We start from the raw sequence: 19,345 nt of genomic DNA on the forward strand, positions 1-19,345 counted from the left end.
CCCTCCTCGTTAGCAGGGCCCTATAATTAGAAGCAGCAGCCAGCCATCTGCTTTTATCTCATCACATTGCACTGTGCATCCCTGCTGCCCTTTATGACTGGCCATCGCTTTAGATCAACATTTCCTCCCCAACCCCCCCCCAGCCATCTCTTATCCCACGATCGTTATTGCTAATGACTGACACCAGTGATGCTCTGGCACGAAGGGCATCAGGCAGTGCTGAAAGCGATCCCATATCTGACACCCTCCTGCCTGCTTTCCTCCATTTCTGCCTGTTGTCCCTAAGATGTGACATTTTTGGGGTCCCAGCATCATCGTGGACCTTCCTAAAATAGGGAAGAGTGGAAAAGTGGAGCTGCACTCCCATTTTCTGAGGTTTCTCAACCTGTAAAATGCTTCCTCACGTTTCTCAACACCCCGTGGCATCAGCCAGCACCTAAGGGACAGGCAGGCGTGGAGGGCACAGGCCCCCCATGGAGGAGCTTCAGCGGTGGCACCCAGAGAGAAGCATAAGGCATATAAACGGATTAACAGCCACGGTTTATTAGCACTCCTTAATTCACTTCACGGGGCTGAGGGAAAAGTTATTAGCAGATGTATGGCCAGTAATAAGCTAATTATAACCCTGTCAGATCTGAGATTTGAAGAGGTGGGGAGTTTTGTGTGCGAAATAACTGCAATCGGGCGCTGAAGCTTAGGAATTAACATTGATTTCACCACGTGGAGGCGATGCCCTGCTGTGGGTCCTCGCTGCTCGCCCTCCTGCCCACCCCACAGCCCTCCAGACCCACTGTCCCTGAGCAACATTTGCACTTACACAACGACAGCGTTCCCCTGAGCAGGGCAGTCCCCAGGCAGGATGCTTTGGGGTTCATTTGGGATCTGTGCGTCGCACGCTCGTGGGGACCCCCATCGGTGAGCTTTTCACGCACATCGCTCCCCACGGGCCGACGCTCCAATGAAGGCAATTACAGGCTGCCTCCGCTTCAAGGCCGCGCGGTTCGCAGCAGATTTAATTACTTTCCCCGAAGCTTTCCATGGGAGGGCTGTTTCAGGGCGCGGGTAGTGCTGCTTTGCATCCCGCTGCTTTTCCTGGAGGAGCTCAGGTGAACCCGAGTGAGAAAACGCCCCGATTTCTGCACTGGTCGGGCGGGGTTACCCCGGCAGCGCGCAGCGATGCCCCGGCTTTCCGCCGAGCTCTGAAATCCCCTTTTTTTTTTTCCGACGCATCTCAGCAGCGGAGCGCAGCGAGATCCACGCGCTCCGGACCGCGAGCTCCCGTGGGAAAAAAAAGAAAGGGAAAAAAGAAAAAAAAATGTGCTCTCGGCTTACAGCCATCCGTGGGAAGTTTGGAAACGCCGCTCGGCGAGCGCCTGAGCGAGGGCTGTGTGCTGAAGTGCAACACGAGGGCAGCGCGGCCGGGGCAGGGGCCGCGGTACAGCAGTGCTGGGTCTGCAGCCCACCGGGGCACAGCAGGTAGGGCACAACACCCATCTGTGGGCCGCTCAGTTTTGCCGTACAGCGCGCTCAACCCTGAATCTGAATAGATCTGCTCGCAACATTGCCCTAAGGCCCCTGGAACCGAAACCGCTGCGGGGAAACGAATGGCTGACAGCCCGAGCGCGAAAACACCGCGGGACAACAGAAGGGAACGAAAGACTCCGCAATACCCCCAGCCCCGCAGGAGGGCCGCGGTCCCTTTAAGGCGCGCGGGCGGCACGGCCCCGCCCCGCCCCGCCCCGCCCGGCCCCGGGCCGCTGTGGGGCGGCCGTGAGGAGCGGCGCCCGCCCCCCCCCCCACCCCCCCTTCGCCTCCCGCCGGGCACGGGCAGGGCCGGGTCAGCGCGGCGCGGCGAGTGGCACGGCGCGGCCCCATGGCTCTGGATTTATAACCGCGGCGCGGATGGACGGGCCGAGCCCCCGCGCCTCCCGCTGCCCCGCCGGGCGCTGAGGCGGCCCCGCGACGGGAGGAGGAGCGCGGCGGCCATGGGGGGCGGCGGTCGGCGGAAGGCGTAGGTAGGGATGGATGGATGGATGGAGGGAGGGCCCCGCGCGGGGCGAGCGGGAGCGGGAGGCGGCGGGGGTGGGGGGGGGGGCGCTCCGCCTCCGTGGGTCCGTGGGCGCGCGGCAACAAGTGGCCGCCGCTCCGCGCCGCGGTCGGGCCGGGCCGCGTGGGGCGGTGAGCCGGGACCCTCCGCTCCGCAGCTGCGTTATCGGGGCTGCCCGGCGCGGCCGTGCGCTGCGCTGTCTCGGAGCTCCGCGCACGGGGAGTTCTAGCCGCCGCTGTCCGTGGATCCTCGCGAGGAGAAGTGCGTGGCGCGGTGGTGCCGAGCGCGGGTCGGGGCGGCCCCTGCGTTGGGACGGAGGGGTCGGAGCTGTGAAAGCGGCCGCGGAACGCGACGGCTGCGGGGAGGTCGTCCCGGAGCTGTGGGCTTTCGCTGCTGACTCACCCCGCGGCAGCGCCGGGCTCGGGGCGGCCGCCCGCAGCGTGCAGGGCCGTGCCTCGTGCTGGGAGCCGAGCCCGGCCGCCATGGCGGGGCAGGGGAGCGCCGTGTGTGCGGTGGTGATTTCTAACGTCGCTGTGAGATGGGACTGAGTTTCGCTATGAGAGATAGTCTCGCGAAACGCGTTCAGCGTATTGAAAGTGCTCCAGCTCTGGTTTGTTGTTGCCAAAAGGGAAGAAAAGTCGTAGCTATTTTTGGTGTGAGGGAGAGGAGATGGGGCATGCACGCGTCTGGGGCAGGAAAACAGTGATACTTTGTTCTTCGGGCTGTCTGTGGGTGGTGGTTTCTGTTTGTAGCTGCGTGCTGCCAGGCTGCGTGGCATACCTGTCTCTGCCAGAACGCCGTGCTGGAGCACCACCCCCAACCCTGTGCTGGGCAGGGGTAGTGCCGTGCCCTCCCCCCTTCCCCCCCCTCGCCGGGTGTTTCTTTCCAGCAAGATCTGGACCAAAACCATGAGCTTGCTCCCTGTAAGCACCGAGCACTGATGTTTGGCAATGCCTCCCCCTTTGCCAATGGCTGCAGTTGGATCAGCCCCAAGTTGCCTGGAGTGGGAGGTTGTGCCTGTCCTGCACCGGATCCAAAGCAGGTTTGGTTCAGCTGTGCTCACCTCCTGAAGCTGCAGGCTGGGGAAGGCGGCTGTGCTGTGATTGCTGTGTGTGCAGCTGTGCTGATAGCAGTGCGTGGTGGTGGAGCTGCCCCATGCATCTCCATGGCAGCTCCAGCTGGGACTGCTCCGAAGAGGCACCTCTGTGGTTTGTGACATACCTGTGTGTTGTTTGTCCCCCTGACATCTCCTGCTGCTGGGTTGGCTGTTGTGGACCCGGGGATGTCCCTGTGCTGACACATACGCTGGGAGGGGCCTGCCCAGGGCTGACCATGGCTTGGTGCCCGCTGTCATCCTGTAGCTCTTGGGCAAGAGGGAGAGCTGTTTTCTCACAGGTTTGGGTGGATGGAGAGGAAAGGAGGAACAAATGGGTAACTTTTTAGAAGTGGTTTTTGAGCAGCTGACTGATGGATGGCAAATGGGGTTTGTGAAGAGCTGCTCCCTGATACGGTGCCTCACTCTGACCACATCTCCAGAAACACATCGAGGCCAGAGGGGTGATGTGATTGGGGGGCTGGGGAGGAGAAGTCACTTCCCCATGAGTTCCTCAGAACTGCACAGTGCTGATTCCTGCATGGGCTCAGTGCCTGCCAGCAGCCTCCTGTGATTGCATTCCCTGGGCTGTGTGTGGGTCCGTAGAGATGGAAACACCAAACCCAGGGCAGTGTGTGCCTGAAGGACGACTGTCATTGCCTGAGCTGCAGCTGGCCCTGGTCTCTGCTGAGAGACTTGAGCAGAAGCAGGGTGAGCAGTGATGGAGCTGGCAGTGGATGCAGCAGCACCCGCACTGCTGGTCACTGCTTCTGGGATTTGGGTGCTGTGAGGGACGTGGTTCTGTGTCTGTGGGGGCACAGCACTGATAATGGCACTCACAAACACTTCATAGCACCAGAGCACTGAGCGAACGTTAATGAACGGAGAGGATAGCAGCGCTGTCTGCTTATAGAGAAGGGAAGTTAACTCCAAATTAACTTTATGGTCCGTGAAACTGAAGGTTATTTAAAAAAATAATAAGGCAAATGAAAATGCTGAAGTTTCCCAGAGTCACCGAGTGTGCTGCTTGTTGTTTAATGCCTTCCACTTTTTTTTTCCACTCTCAGTCTGTGCTTTTGGCTTGGGAACAAATTACAAGCAATATCAGCTTACGCTTGGATTTGAACCCACATTACTCTTAGTCAGCTGAAATATTTCCCCTTATCACCGCTCCCATAATGTTTATTTTAGAGCGGATAGCATCGCTGTGTTTCTGCTGGCTGTGGGAAGAGCTGGCTCTGACACGGCCCAGCACCTCAGGAAGAAGCGATCTCGAAGCTTGCTTCAATTTCTGAATGAGATACAGCTTCATTTTCCATGGAGAGCTTTATGCAAGGCTGTGTCCCAGAACCGTTCTCCGCATTGAAAGCCCAGGAGGCAGCAGATGGATGAATTGCTGACAGATTTAAAATCGCATGACGAACATCAAGTGCTCGGTCTGGAGGCCAAGGCTGGAGGGAGGCTGCAGGGGGAGGCGGAGGCAGAAGGTTGAGTAAGTTGTTCTGGGCAGCAGCGCTGCAGAGCCCAGCAGGTCGGGCTGCAGGGGAAGAAAGGGCCCATCTTCAGGGGAAGGGATGTGGTGAGGAGGATGTTCTGTCCGGGCAGTGAGCCCTACGTGTCCTGCGAGGAGGAGAAGGGAAGCTCTGGAGCTGGGTGTGCTGCACGGGGCTCAGCCCTGTGGGGGGGGGGAGGTGGTGTGCTGGGGCTGTGGCCCATCTGCAGCATCACAGTGCGTATGGTGAGGGAGGAGAGCCGGCAGGATTTCCTCTCGGCAGCGCTGGCTCCTGGGTTAATAGCTAACTGGGCAGCCGAGGGTTGTCCTTTCATTGTGGAAGGGAATTGTTTACATAATAGCACTTGGCGTAGCCTTTATTTAGCATTGTTTCTCTGTGTGACACCGGCAGCAGTGGTGCCCAGAAGTGCCGTTTCAGCCTGAATGGAAGTTAACCCTTGTGCCTGGGGAACGCTCCAGGGTGCTTTGCCCCATGTGTACAGGGTCTGGCACGTCTGGAGGAGCACTGGGTGATGTGCTTCTGCTGTGCACTTCTGGGGACCTCAGTGATTTCTAAGCCTTGCTTTCTGCAGGCTTGGGACTGGTGCTTTGCAATCCTTTCCCTGGCTCCCAAAGCAAGGCAGCTAAGGTTTGTTCTGTGCATGTTTGGGCAAAGGAGTGTTGTGATCATTTGTTTTGCTGTGTCTTTTATGTAAAGAAGGCAAAACGAAAGAAATGTGTCAGCCCGTGGGTGGAGGATGACAGCAGCATTTGGGCTGCTGGTGCAGACCATCCCACCTCCTGCCATCAGTCCCAAGGACCAGCTTTCCCCTGGGCTTTGTCCTCAGAGCATATTGCTGTGCTGGGAAGAGTGTGGTACAGGGGGTTGGGGAGGGCTGTGATTTTCTGGGCTGGAGGTTGGTGTGTGCTACCTTCTCTGCCAGCCCTGCTGGAGCAGCACATACCAGCTCTGTGCTGGTGGTGTAGATGCTACCTGCTCAAGCCTGCAACTTGCTGGAACAGAGGTCACTGTTAACACGTCCTTAAGCCGACTGTAACCGGCAGGGTGAGTCTGAGTAGGACCTGTGCTGGGTGACTGCAGTGTTCCTGCTCCACTGCTTGCAGCCCTAAAGCTTTGTCTACTGACTCGTCGAGCCCTTGCCATCACCATCATGTGTTTCATGATCTCATGTGGTATGTAAATCCTGGGCGTGTAGCAGTGCTGGAGTTTACTATCAGAGCTGTGTGCTCAGGAAGTTTTCTCTGCTTGTTTGCTGGAGGTATCTTTCCTGCATTTGGGGCCTTAAATAATAGCATCCCCTCCTTTTTGGCACAAGGCTTCCTTCTGTTTGTAGGGGGTGATTTTCCTATTGGAAAGATCTCCTTGATCAAGAGTTGCCCTTGTTTTGCTTTAGGTCCCATGCCCTACAGTTTCATTGGTAAGCTTTTCAAGCTCCGTGTTGAAAGCAGCTATGCTTCTTCTTGCCTTTTGCTGCAGAATTTCAGGCTCATGCCAGAGTCTCAGCTTGGTTTCTAGGTCACCCATCTGCCCTTTCATTTCCCCTTGTGCTGGAGCTGGCCGCCTTGTTTTGATTTGGTGAGAGGCGAGGTGGTGTCCGCAGACACAAACAGCAGGCAGCGGAATTCGTGTTCCCTGCAGCCTTGTTCCTGTTGAGTGTGTGAATAATAATTTCCAAATGCTGGACCAGCAGTGATTAAAAGCTGTCAAAGGAATAAAGCACAGCAAAGTCTGCATTATAGTGTGTGCCTCCAATGTTCTGGGAAAACTCTCTGAACTGGCAGTGGAAAAAAAAAAAACCTTCTGTATCCTTTAAGGTTTCTAATCTTAAATAACTCCCTTGGGAAGATGCTGAGGAGGCAGTGTGAATGCACCTAGGCTGGGCAGGGCTGGCTGTGTCGGGGCTCAGCTGTTCTGAGCTGCAGGTACTGTTGCACAGTGTTTGTTGTTAGCTGTGAGCAGGTATCAGTGGTTGTTTTTTCACTGAGCATCCGCTGCCCTGCAGCTCTAGTGTTGGGGCCGTGGAGCAGTTGTCAGCTGCACTGAGCAGTTAACCACATCTTCATTTTTGGAGTAAGTGATCCTGCTGGCAGCGATGTAGAGGAGGTGTCAGCCAGCCCTGAGCTCTCCCTCCCTTTTCCTTCATTTGTAAGTTTTCATCTTCGCTTTGACAGGGTAGCTGATGAAAATTTGTGTTGTGTTTTTTGAGTTTTGGTGTTTGTGAGTCAGGATGGCATGCTGAGAGATGTGGTTTGGTCCAGCACCCAGACAGCTGCCTGCAGCTCTCCCCAGGGCTCTGTGCTGCTGGGCTGAAATGCTGCAGGATTTGGGGTTTTCTCCATTGCTATGAAACGAAGCAGAGAGATGTAAGCACATACCTTAAGGCTCCTGTTTTTGTTGTAGCTCTCTGTGGAAAGCTACAGTTTGCATCTTCTCCATAGAGACCAGTGTTCGTGCAATCTCAAATACTGCTGTGCATGTCCTGAAGCTCTGCCAGCAGTAGGGGAAGGCTGAGGAATCATACAACTGTTTGAGCTGAAAGGGACCTCTGAAGGCCATCTGGTCCCACTGCACGCAGTGCACAGGGACACCCACAGCTCCATCAGTGCTCACAGCCCTGTCCCCTGGCAGTGGGTGTCTGCAGGGATGGGGCACCCCCACCTTTCTGGCACCGTGTGCTCCCTGGCAGTGCTCTCCTGGCCCCAGTTCCCTCTGTATGCGGAAGCGCCCTGAGCCTGGTGGGGCTGCTGGGGAGCAACGTGCCCATGCACGAAGCAGCGTTGGCTCTCCAGGTGTGGGACGTGCTTGGCCCGGGAATGTTGCTAACCTGGGGCCTGATCCTTCCCTCAGTCACTTCAGTTTTTGCATAGATGCGCTGAAGATCCCTGTGCTGCCTGGAGGACTGGATCACAGCCTGCCCAAAGAGCCTCTCAGCCCACAGAAGAAACTTCCAAATAAATACAGCATCCTGGCCTTGCAGCTGTGCCAGCTCTGCACCGTGTGTACATTGGGTAGTCAGAACAATTACTTACGGAGACAAATGGGTCCTCTGCGCTCTGTGCTCCGTCAGCGGGCTGTGATTAGCATAGCAGTGAGATCTGCATTAAGCAGCCAATTAAGGCATCTGCAAGAAGATGAAGAAAAAAAAGTAGCAGCTTAACACGAACCTGCTGAGAAAGGTGGCACTGAATTGTACCTCCTAACGAGTCTGGGGCTGTCTCTCCAGCAGGGCTGAGCTCTGGGGCCTTTCTCTGCCTGTAGCTGACTCCAGGCCGTACCTGGGATGTGGCAGCATGTGCTGCAGTGCTGGCTGAAGGAGTTTTCTTCTTCTAGAGAAGCAGTGTTGAATTGCAAATTGCCATTTCTCTCCCCTTTCTCTAAATCTGCTATTCCAGTCTTTTGGGAGAAGTGGAAGTTGGTGTTGCTCGTGCTCAGTACACGGATAGAAGCAGCAGAGGAGAGTTACGAGCAGCTGAAATGTTGATCATAAATGGGCAGCGTGTTTCCAACGACAGTCAAAGCATTTGCTTGTTTGGGAAGTGCTGTAGCTCAGTGGTCTTTCTGCAGATGCTGGAGCAGCGTGGGGGAGGCAGACAGCTTTGTGCTGCTTCTGACAGTGGGTTCTGCATTTATAAGAGAGCGCAACATCTTTTTGTTTCTTCCCACATATACAGGGCTGGGGGCAGATCTCACACGCGTTCTGTTTGCTGCTGTGTGTGAGTGCATCCTCTGGCTGTGCTGTGAAGCTGTTTGCTTCCCAGATCTGCTCCAGAATGCCCTGTGCTCCCCATCCAGAACAGGGAGAGCTGTGTAAGTCCTACTGCCTGGTGCTGTGCTCATGGTAACTGGCTTGCTTACATCAAACTCCACTAATGAGCCTAATGAAGAGCAGCTTCCAGGCTGTCTCTCTCACTGGGTCTTGGGACAGGACTGGTGCTGTCTGGTCCTCCAGTGCTATCTGTCTCAGTCTTTCTGCTTTCCACTGCCACTGAGGCCTCCAGGCTGGTCAGAACTTCAGATGGATTATTAAATATCGTTAACCTCTTATCCTCAGGAATCAGAATATGGGTTTTTTTTTATGCTGCCTCTGGCATGTTTGAACTTCAAGGATTTGCATACCTGCATCTCTTTAGCTTTAATGGTAAGGGCTGGGAACATCCTCGCTCACAGTTTCAGCATTCTGTATTTGTTCCAGCAGAGCTGAAGTTAACCCCCAGCTGATGACCCCTCTGCTCCGTGCATCTGACCCTGAAAACAAATGTGCTGAGAGAGGAGCATGTGAGCCCTGCGCTGGTCACTCATTGACCAGGACCCTTGTTTGCCTTCCTTTGAAGCTCTGCTCATTGCTGTGAGGGTACTGGGGCTGCTGGCCCTGCGTGATGTGTGAGATAACACGGGGCTGTAGGAAAGCTGCAATCAGTTTGGCTGGGGAGGAGATTGTCATCGATATCTCTCTGCTCTGACGTCTGTGCAAACACACTGGCCGAGCTCAGTTTCAGTGAGCGGGTTCACGTTGGTTAGTTCCCCTTGGAATGGGGCACAGAGCATACCAGGGCTGTGGGCCTTCTGTGGGGTTGCTGTCTGTAGGATGAAAGCTGATGCCCACGAGGGCAAATCTCAGCGTAGCAGCAGCTGAATGGAGATGTGGGGCCCATGGTGTGACCTGGCTCTGAGGTCTCATCATTCTATTTTTCATCTGTACTTCCTTTAATACCTCCAGGTGACCCAGGAGATGCTGCAGATCTTGATGCTTCTGGACTGGTGCAGGAGAAGTGGAAATCACTTTGTTTCCTTGGGGAATAGCATCTTGTTTCGGGTGCTGGCCATCTTTCCAGCTCGTGGTTTGGTGAATGGAAGCAAGCTGCCAGGGAGGGCTGACAGGCGTGCGGAGAAGCGAGGCCCTGCCTGGCTGTGGGCCTTGTGCGATGAACTTGCTTGTGCCTCAGATGTTTGCTGTTGTGCCACTGGAACTGGATTTTATTGGGGAAAAAATGTGGTTTGAATGGATATTTGGATTCTCAGCTTGCACGCTTTGGCCCTGGCAGGCAGTGTGTGGCTCAGACAGCAGTTCTTTGGGGCAGCTCTCAAATCATTTTCCGCTGGTAGATAGCTTCCCCCGTCCCCCCGCCCCAAAACAAAAGGGCAGATGAAAGGGTTCATTAGGAATTATTCACTCAGCTCCGCCGCCTGTCTGAGGTCTGGCTGCCTGCTTTCATCCCCCAGCTCGGGAGGGGTCAGGGGGCATCTCCTGGGGGAGAATTTGCTGTTGACTGAATTGCACTCTGTCATTATCCTCTGGGATAACGAATGCAGTGGCCTCATTGGCACCGGCTTCAGAAAAAAGTGGGGTCATCTGCTCATGGCCTTGAGGCGAGGGGTGAGAGTGCTGGGAGGGGGACAACGAAATGCCATGCCATGGGGAAGGCGTGGGACAGGGCTGGGTGGCTGCGGGAAGTGGGGGGGCATGGCAAGCGTTTGAAGGGCCACAGCCCTTCTGGTGGGGTGAGGTGTGCTCTTCTTTGCCTTGATGGAAAACCTTGCATGCTCGCGACGTGTTTTGAAACCTTTTAAAATGAGATTTAAAACAGTTCTTTTTTTGTTTTGTCTTCAAATAGGCTTCCTGAAAGAAAAACCTAGAAATCCCCCTGAGCTAATTGTGATGTGATTTGAATTCAGCTGCTGCCTTGGAAGAGCTTTTTCTGGCAGCTGATTTAAAAGGCACCTTTTTCACAGAGTTGTGGGCTGTCAGCCAGCGTCCGAGGGTCCTGGAAGCCCTGGGCTGGGGGGAGATGTTGTGTTTGTGCTGCACTTGGAGTGATGATGGAGGGATCATAGAGTCATGAAGTTTGGAAAAGACCTCTGCTCGTGTCCAATCTCTGCTATGCCCACTAACTGTGTCCTGGCAGTGCAGTATGGCACAGCACGGAGTGGGTCTGGGGAGTTTTACATCTTACACGTGAAGTAGGGTAATAATGAGTTGAAATCACTGTAATTCTACCGCCAGTGTTAGATGAGCTAAAATTACCCTGTGCTGTAATAAAAACTAAAATACAGAAGCCTGGAAAATTCTTGTTGGTGTCATCCAGAAAGAAAACATGTGGGTCTGGATGTGAATTTCTTTGATTGCTTCTTTGAGTCTGATCCTCCAGGTCCTTATTGTTGCAAGAAATCCTGCTCGGAAGGGTGGTTTTCTTTGGGCTGTGTGTAACTGTGCTGCGTGACCAAGCAGTGGCTTGTAGCATTTATGAACTAGGACAGAAGTGGATGCCTCTATTCAGGCAGACTCGCATAAGCCTTTCATATTCTATCCTGGGCCCCAATTTGCCTATGTTATAAATAAGTCTGTGGCTGCATGCTTGTGTGTGTTTCTTTTTTAAGCTGAAGGCAACCCCTTAAGCTCTTTTCTGCAGGTCTGTTCAAGCTGGGGCATGGGGAATTCCTAAGAGGATTATCATGGTTTACTTGATACAGAACTTGAACTTGAGCAATGGCTTATCTTATCAGTGATAAAAGACATGGAAATGAAGTTTACGTAACTGAGGAGGCCTTGAACATGGCTTATTTTTTCCCTCTGGAATGACAGATCTGCCGAGCTCCTTCCCTAGCAGTCACTGTGCTGTCTGGCACGTACTTCCCAGGTGCTGGGGACCGGTGCAGGTTGTGCCTTGCTTCTGCACAGTCACCCACAGGACAGCCTGACCTCAGCGTTGTGGCTTGTGCTGAGGGGGCTCAGCCTCCTCTTCCTCTCTGCTGGGTTCAGGAGGATGTGATTGCCTGGGTGTCCGACTCCTGCCTCATCTGCTGTGTGGGAGGAATTGAATTTTGGAGCTCTTGCTGTTGCAGATGGTGACAATGGTGCTGAGGGCTGGACAGTGTGGTGCTTCCCATGGCAGGGCTCGGCAGCCTGAGGCTGGCAGGCTGACAGCCCTTATTAGAGGTAACCTTCAGGAAGTGCCACACGCAGCCCTCGCTGAGCTCCCTGGCTCTGGGTGCGTATGGTATTTACACCATGCTGCTTGAGCTTCCCTCGAGGCTCTCAGCCTGCAGCTGCCTCTGCTCTGCCATCTGCACACATCCTCGTGCCCGTGGTGGGCCTGGTTCCTGCAGCAGCACCTTGCTGGGCTCTGCTCACCCTGTGCTGAGGCCATTTCCTTTGGCCTCCTGGCCTGGGTGCAGTCTCAGGTTAAGCTCTTTCTGTGCAGGCACGGGGAGGTTTGTGCTTCAGCTCTCAGGATCCAGGACCAGGTGGTAGGTAGGGGCAGCTGCCTTTGTTCTCGCTTCTGCTGGTGTGAATAAACAGAACATGTCTTCTGAGCTGTTCCTCTGGTGTTTTTCACAGCGGCCAGATTTACTTAACAAAAGGAAAATATTGATCTTCCTTCACTATATTTCATAAAAACTGACCGAGGTAGGAAGCTTGCAACCCACTGCTCTCACATGTGAGTCTCACCAGTGGTGAGCTCTCTTATTGGCCCTGGAGCATCAGCTGGCTCAGGACTTGGCTCTTTCTGCTGTGCTGTGGGATAACTTTCATTGGATTGAGCAACACTGATCTAAGGTGCTGCTTGCTTTGTGTGCTGTAAATGGAGTTTGGGACCTGGACTCCTTTCTCTCATGTCTGGGTGCATCAGCATGCTCCCTTCATAGCTGAAGGAAAGCTGTGGCTGTTTGCTTTATGAAGGGGCCTGCAGAGATGGGTTGCCAGGGGCTTTACCTGAGGCCTGTGATGGAGCTGTGCACGTACCACAGAGCCACAGGCTTTCTGCCCAAGATATAGAATAAAGGCTGCTATGTGTGGGGCTTTTCTCACCTTGATTTCCAGATGCTTTCCAGCACAGTTGGAGGGACGTGGATTCCACAGCTGAAGCTGTTTGGGCAGAGGTGTGGGTGCATTTTGGTTCTCATTTGCAGTGCTATGTTTGTAATTTTGTTGATGCAGAGACCTGCTGTCTCCAGCAGGGTGGAAAGTCTCTGCAGCATGCTGTGAACTCGTTTGTCTGTTGTGGCTCGGTCTGACCAGCTCTTCCTGCAGCCCCCAGCTGCCCTTGGAGCTGTTAATGGCCTGGTGGCCCGTAAACCATCCTGGCACCTGGCAGAGGGACGGCTGCTGTGTGTCATGGCTCTGCTGCAGGGCAGCCCAGCCAAGTGCTCTGAACCCATGCTGCTGTGCAGTGCTGAAATGCCCAAGAAATCTGCTATCTCTGATGTCTTGTGGAATAATTTGTGTCTCTTGACTCCAAGCTCATACCAATCAATAACTTTCCTTTTTTTTTTTTTTTGGTAGCAGCTTGGTTAAACTCTTCTGCTTGTGTTGAGAGACCTTGACTTGCACAGTACTGATCTCAGCTGTGCTTTTGCAGCAGAATTGATCCAGGCGTTTACATGGAGCTCTGTGCCCCTCCTCAGGACGCTCAGCTCAGGTTTCTGCATACAAAAAGCAGCCTCCCTGCATCCTTCCCAAGGGTCTTGTGTCTGCCCCATGCTTTCTGGTCTCGGGGCTGGGGCTGGTTGAGCTCCTTCTCTGAGGCAGGGCTGGAAGCATGCTGCCGTGCCATTCCAGCACTGGAAGAGCTGATGGGAGTGAGTGGCAGCAGCAGGAGGGCAGCTCCTACCAGCAGATGTGCAGCCCCTGCAGCCCAGTCACTGGGATATGGATATGTTAATTTATTCCTGCAATTTCTGGGCCTGTCTCTGAACACTGAAGTGCTCTGATGATCTTTGCTCCCTGTCAGACTGGGAGATGAAGCCTGAAATGTAGCAGTAACAGCTGTGCCCTTTGTGTTGGGTTATTATCCCTTCAGAATTTAATAACATGACACCCCTTCTCACTGGATAGCTTGTCCTTCCTTCCAGGAACAGATCGATAACAGACCTTGTATCTGTGATTTGGATGTAATTGCAGGTGTCAGCTGATGTCTGGTGCCACGTCTCCAGCCAGCCCTGGAAGCTCACGGCTGGGGGCATGCAGGATTTCTTTTCAGCCTTTACACTGCACCCAGATGCTGGGAGAGCACAGATTGTGTTAGGTTTCCCTGCTCCCTTCTCTTGTGTCTTGTGATCTGTGGGCTGTGTGGGAGGGAGAGGAGGAATGAGCAGACGAGAGGGCTCTCCATTGCAAACAATTATTCTGCTGGAGTCTTTAGGGTAATTGAAGAGGGTAATTGCTGTACTTCCATGCTTGTAATCTACAGGTTGCCTGGGGAGGAAGGAGGAAATGATTCAAGTGTGTGTGCAGGTAGTGAGAAGGGGAGGGCTGCTGCTGGGCTGCTTGCTCCCTGCCTGCTCTCTGCCTGCTCTGCTGTCCTCATTGCTCAGGTTTCCATCTAATTGGTAATTAGGGGGATGCAGAACAGTTGGGTTGGAGAGAGTGATTTGAGGTCTGTTGTTCAAGGGAGTATTATGTTTTTAATAAGCGGAGTTGAGGATTTTGCCCATGAAAACACGGGAATATTGCAACTATAAAAAGTCTGCAGCATCTAGGTCTAAAGAAGTGTAAATATTTCCTAGCAGTGAGGTTTGCCTGCACGATCCCACAGCGAGAGGGGAGAAGTGTGATTAATGGCTAGCTCCATCCTGCCTGGTCCCCAGACGCAGGGAGCTGCCCTGCATCCTGCTGTCCCCTGGTACTGCCGTGTTGGGTTGCGGTGCGTGTCGCAGTGGTGACAGTGCCTGACTCACTCAGCATGAGGTGCAACTCTGTAGATGAAGCCAGGGCCATGCCCTCGCTGTGCATGTCTCCAGAAAGAGCAGAGCTGCTGGGAAATGCAGGTCTTCTTTCATTGAGAATACTCCATGCCCCATCTTCCTTGCTGGAAGCTGCGTGTGTGGCACCGGCATGGCTTTGTTTCTTTACAACACCTGCAGGCAGAGTGCCACTGGGGGTGGGATGGGCTCCTCCAGTTGAGGGGGGGATGAGGAAATGCAGCACCTGCCCCACACAGCTGTGTGCTGGGTCAGAGCTGTGACCCACTGCTGCTCTGTGCTGCACCCCTTCCCCTTTTTGGCGTTTTCGTTATTTCCTCTAGTTCTGTCCCCAATTAAATAGCGGAGGGGAGGGAGAGCGGAACAAGACAGATGGATATAATGGGGCTAAATCCTGCCCAGCTGTTTTCTCAGCAGCCATCTCCCTTATGATCCCGAGGAAATAAATGCTCCTCTGGAGGGTCCTGATGGTTAATGATGATGTGAAGAGTGCACACAAACATCCCCGCAGATGCAGCCTGCCTGTGCTGTTCCGGCCATGCAGAGAGCCCTGGGAGCCCACTTCTCCCGCAGCCAGTGCAGTGATAAATCATTCATAGCCTGGCAAATGCGATGCTCCTCCTCGCTCAGCACACGAGCAGCCCTGGCCCCTGTGTCTGTGGTCCTCTGAGGCCGTGTGGGCATCGTGACAGCTGTGAGAGTCTGAAATGGAAGAAGGGGGAGGGCTCCGGGTGCGTGGTTGTAGGATCAGCTCTGTATGGTTTTTTTTGTTTGTTTTGTAGCGGTCCCAGGGTAGCGAAAGGAGAACAGGGATGTGCTGTTCATGGACTGACAAATCGAAATTATTGCTTGTTTTGTAAAGATCTGGTGCTTCCTTCCTCTCGTGTGCAGGCTGGTTGGTGTTGCAGCTCTAATCCCTGCGAGCCCCACATGGGAGGGGTGCCCTTTGTGATGAGATGCTGCCAGGCCCAGCCAGCACGTGTGAGAGAGAGAGGAGGGTCACTGGGCTGGAATAATTCACTCTTGCTGTTTCAAGCAGAAATCCAACCCATAGATCTCCCTGTTCTCTGTAACCAAACTCATTTGGGTTTCTGGTTATGAGCCTCATGCGGTGAGGTACTACGGGGAAAGGGAAAAACACACGCACCTACACACGCTCTAGAAATACGTCAGAGTTGGGTTGCTGAGAAATTCAGGCCCAAGCCTGACCTACTTTAACACTGTTACAGTCTGATGGGGAATGCCCTCTGGATCAGGTCAGTAGGTCCTATTGATGTGTGCTTTGGGCTGGAGGAAGCAGTGGCTCAGTTGCTTGTTTTCTCCCTTTGCACATGAAGCAAGGAAAGATGCTCAGACCTGAGAGCAGAGGAGGTGTGCTTGGCAAGCATGCTGGGACTGTTAGCCTGCGCTGGGTGAGGGTGGGCAGCAAGGCCTGTGCTGTGCCCCTGGCTGCTAGGAGGACCTTTGGCTCATTTTGAGGTTCAGCTCTTTGGGACTGTTTGCTTGGATTTGTTCTCATCTGATCTGCTGCATGCTGAGAGATACCCAAGCAAAAGTGAGATATAGATGCATCCAGTCTCTTTCCACTCTTCCATAGTATTTTTTTTTCTTTGTTTTTCTTCCCCTCTAACAAATTACTTCCAGAGCTCAGCAAGGACATGCATGTATGTGGTGAGAAGAAAATCAGCAGGCAGGCTGTATTTCACATCAGTGTCCCACAGAAGGTGGGGACCTAGCAACTGCCAAGGAAAGATGTTGGAAGGGAGAAGCACTACACTTGGTTTTCCAGGAGATTTTTTGAAAGCGGGGAAGCTGAGATGGAAATAAAACTTGCTGCATTGAAGAACTGGGAGTTCAGAGGTGGCTGTGCCTTGGGTGACTCTGGGGGTTTTCAAAGCTTTCTCCTCCAGTTCCCAGAAAGAGGAATGGGGTGTGAGGGATATTCCATCCACTGGTGTGAATTGTTCTGCCAGGCTTCAAAGAGATGTGGAAATACCTCATCTGTTGCTTTCAAAGGGAAGAATAAAATATTCTGATAGATTCTAAATGGAATTGCATCAGCAGTGCCTCTTCCACTGATGCCTTTGAGCTGCTCACTGATCTTTCTGATTGGGGTAATGCGGTGAGGAGGATACAGTATTCCCTCGAGGGGAGCAGCTTGTGAACGTTACAGCTCAGTCAGCCTGAAAAGCTCTGTTACAGGGAGACTGAGACCCGTCTTTGTGCACTGTGAGGCGCAGCAGCGGGCTTTGTCTGCAGGCAGGTGCACGCTGGGCCCAATGCTGCGTGGCCTTTCTGTATCCTGTGTGCACACATGTCACCTGCCACCTGGGGGGCTGCCCAAAGGTGGGCTGCTGGCTTTGCTCTCGTGTGTTTCCATGCCCTGACCTTTGAGTTTCTGTCCTGAGAGCAGGACTGTGGTGTCACGCAGTGGGTGCTGCGTTTGGGAGTAAGTCCCAGGAGGTTTTTGTGCCACTGGCAGCTGATGAAGATGAGTCAGGTGGATAAACCAGCAGGCTCATCCAGCATGCAGTGAGTGTCTGCAAGGTTCTCTCTGTGTTTCCCAAGCTCTGCAGTAGCTTGTGCTGATCTAGAGGGGATGTCATGTAGGAGTTTTTTGGAACAGCATGAATATGGAAGAGAGAGGATTTCCTGAAAACACAGTACAGCTTGTTCCTGGTGTCTCTCAGCTATGCTGGCGTGTTGGGGAAATGCAGCTTTTATTTCCTTAGCTTTGCTCTTCGTGTTGGTCCCTGGAGGAGTTTCAGGAGCTTCACTGGGATCATGCTGTCCTTGCTTAGGTCGGTCCTTCTTGTTTGCTTTGGGTAGTGTCTCAGGTGTGGTGTTGTGCCTCTCAATTGTACTGGGGAGACCACTAGCTCCCCATCCCTGCAGCAGCATTGCAGTGCTCCCAGTGCGCATGTTCCTGTGGCTGCAGCGTGTCCCATCAGGGCTGCACTGCTGTCTGTGGAGGACAGGGATGGGACCTCATAGATGTGCTTCTCCATCCCACCCTCTGGGGATGGGGTGGGATGCTGGCTTGGAGGCAGCTTCCCAGCTGCACTGAGCCCTGCTCACACAGCACTAGGAGCTCGGGGAGATGTCGAGGCTGCACGGTGTGCAGCTCTGTGCAGCAGCCTGCCAGATCCAGCTTAGCGCGGCCGCAGCTGTCGGCTTGGCTGCCAACAGGGCGATGCAGGAGGGGAGGAGGAAGGAGAAGGGCCCTTTGGAAGATGGCAGTGGTGACAGAAGAGCAGTGAGGGTGAGGCCTATTGGTTACATGCTTCTCTGCTTCTTTTGTGCCCGTGTTTGAAGGCACACTGCGGGCATGGGAGCCCTGTGCGGTGGCTGGGGAGGAGAGGAGTGGAACGAGGTCTGGGAACGGAAGCAGCAACGTTGTTGGACTTAACCAAACTTCCAAGTGAGGGTTTATTGCAGACAGCAGAATGTCCCAGGTGGGATGAGCTTCCTGGAGGGGAGTGTTGGCTCTCACTGCCGTGTCTGAGCTATCTAGTGAAGGAAACTAGCACGTGAGTTTGCTGAGTAGCTCTGAAATCTTGAGGATATCTTTGTGTTGTCCATAGAAGTCCTGTTCATGCAGCTGGAAACATAAAGGACCATTTCTGCAGGGAACTTGTCTTGCCTCCAGAGTGAAAGAGCTGGCTCAGCAGCTGCACGCAGCCCAGGTGCCTTGCTGCGTGGCCTAGGGTTTATCCTGCATTTAAAGCATCTCTCCAGCCCTGAAATGCTTTCCCCAAAGCCACGAGTGCAGTGTTTTGACTTGAGCCTCTTCGCTTATGTTTCATCTCTGCCTTCCCGGTGCAGTACAGCTCAGCAGTGGAGTGCCCTCCTGCAGACATGGGGCTCGGTGGGTGCTGCTGCCCCTCTCCCAGCACAGCACCTCTCAGAGCTGGCTGTGTCCTCTGCGTGTCGCTGACCGAGTGACACAGTTGTTTTGTTGATTTGGAGTGGGAAAACATAGCAAGAGTGGGAGTGCACATGGCAGATGCCTGTTTGTTTTCAGAAAGCCTGGGGATAGTAAAGACCTAATTAACATTCTTGTGAAGGCAAGTCGTAGGGAGACTCCAGGATTTAGTTCTGCATGGAGGGACTTTGCGTTGGTGAAAGCAACAGCTCGCTGGAAATGTGGGAGCAAAGTACTCTGTGCTGAGGTGGAGGAGGGAAGGTGGCATGCAGGGTGCTGGGAGCAGGTATGTGCTCAAGGGCACCGATTCCCAATAACACCTACGGAGGGTTGGCTGCAGCCAGTGCCCTGTTAGTGCCCGGTGCTGCCCGTGGTGAGCCCTGGGCTGGGCTGGGGCAGGAGGAGCTGCCCACGGCTTCTGTCTCTGGGGCAAGGCCTTGAATGTCAGCAGCCCACAGCAGTGCCAGGCTCCTGATGGCCAGCACAGCAGCTAGAGGCTGGTTACTTCATCTCTGCAGTCCCATTTCATTTGCTGTTTTGGAAGGCTTGCTTTGGAGGTGATCCAAGGATAAATTCCTTGTGTGAAGCAAATGATTTCCAAAAGTGCATGACTGGTTTTTTTGTTGATTTTTTTTTTTCCCCTCCCTGTCCTTTTGTCTCTGGAAGGAGACTGTACATCTGCTTATGTTGGCTGCAAGAAATGCTCTTGGAGAATACAAATTAATGTTTAAGACGTTGAACCTCCGGTGTACATCTAATCACAGTATTTCTGCCTTTGCAGTATGTTCAGCGGGCGTCATTTATCATGATGAGGTTTAGCTGTGCGTGGCTCTTTGCTGGTCTTCCAGTCCTCTGCCTGAGGCACATATGCTTCCATTAATTTTCTGTTATTATCCACTCAGGTGTCCTGTGTGATCCAACATGCTTAATTTCATTCTACTGAGCACCAGCTCTTCCGATCTGAAGTTAGCGGTGTGATTTGCAAGCATCACACGGAAATGAATCTCTCTTTTCTGGAGATAACTGCTTCCTGAATTTCTGTTCTATTTGTAATGTGCTAATAACCT

The 19,345-nt window shown here is 53.6% G+C and overlaps 1 protein-coding gene across 1 annotated transcript in view; it reads left to right on the plus strand.

Moving 5' to 3' along the window:
* The first annotated feature begins 1,817 nt into the window (after nt 1-1,817).
* NCOR2 (nuclear receptor corepressor 2) overlaps nt 1,818-19,345 on the plus strand; it is a 159,809-nt gene continuing 142,281 nt past the window's right edge. The window contains exon 1 of the mRNA XM_065739140.1: nt 1,818-2,015. The gene's annotated coding sequence lies outside the window, so the exon portion shown is untranslated. The remainder of the gene's footprint in view (nt 2,016-19,345) is intronic.

The sequence above is a fragment of the Cyrtonyx montezumae genome, unplaced genomic scaffold (genome assembly GCF_038088225.1).
Source record: "Cyrtonyx montezumae isolate F1298 unplaced genomic scaffold, pur_monq_1.0 scaffold_23, whole genome shotgun sequence".
In the NCBI taxonomy this organism is placed as follows: domain Eukaryota; kingdom Metazoa; phylum Chordata; class Aves; order Galliformes; family Odontophoridae; genus Cyrtonyx; species Cyrtonyx montezumae.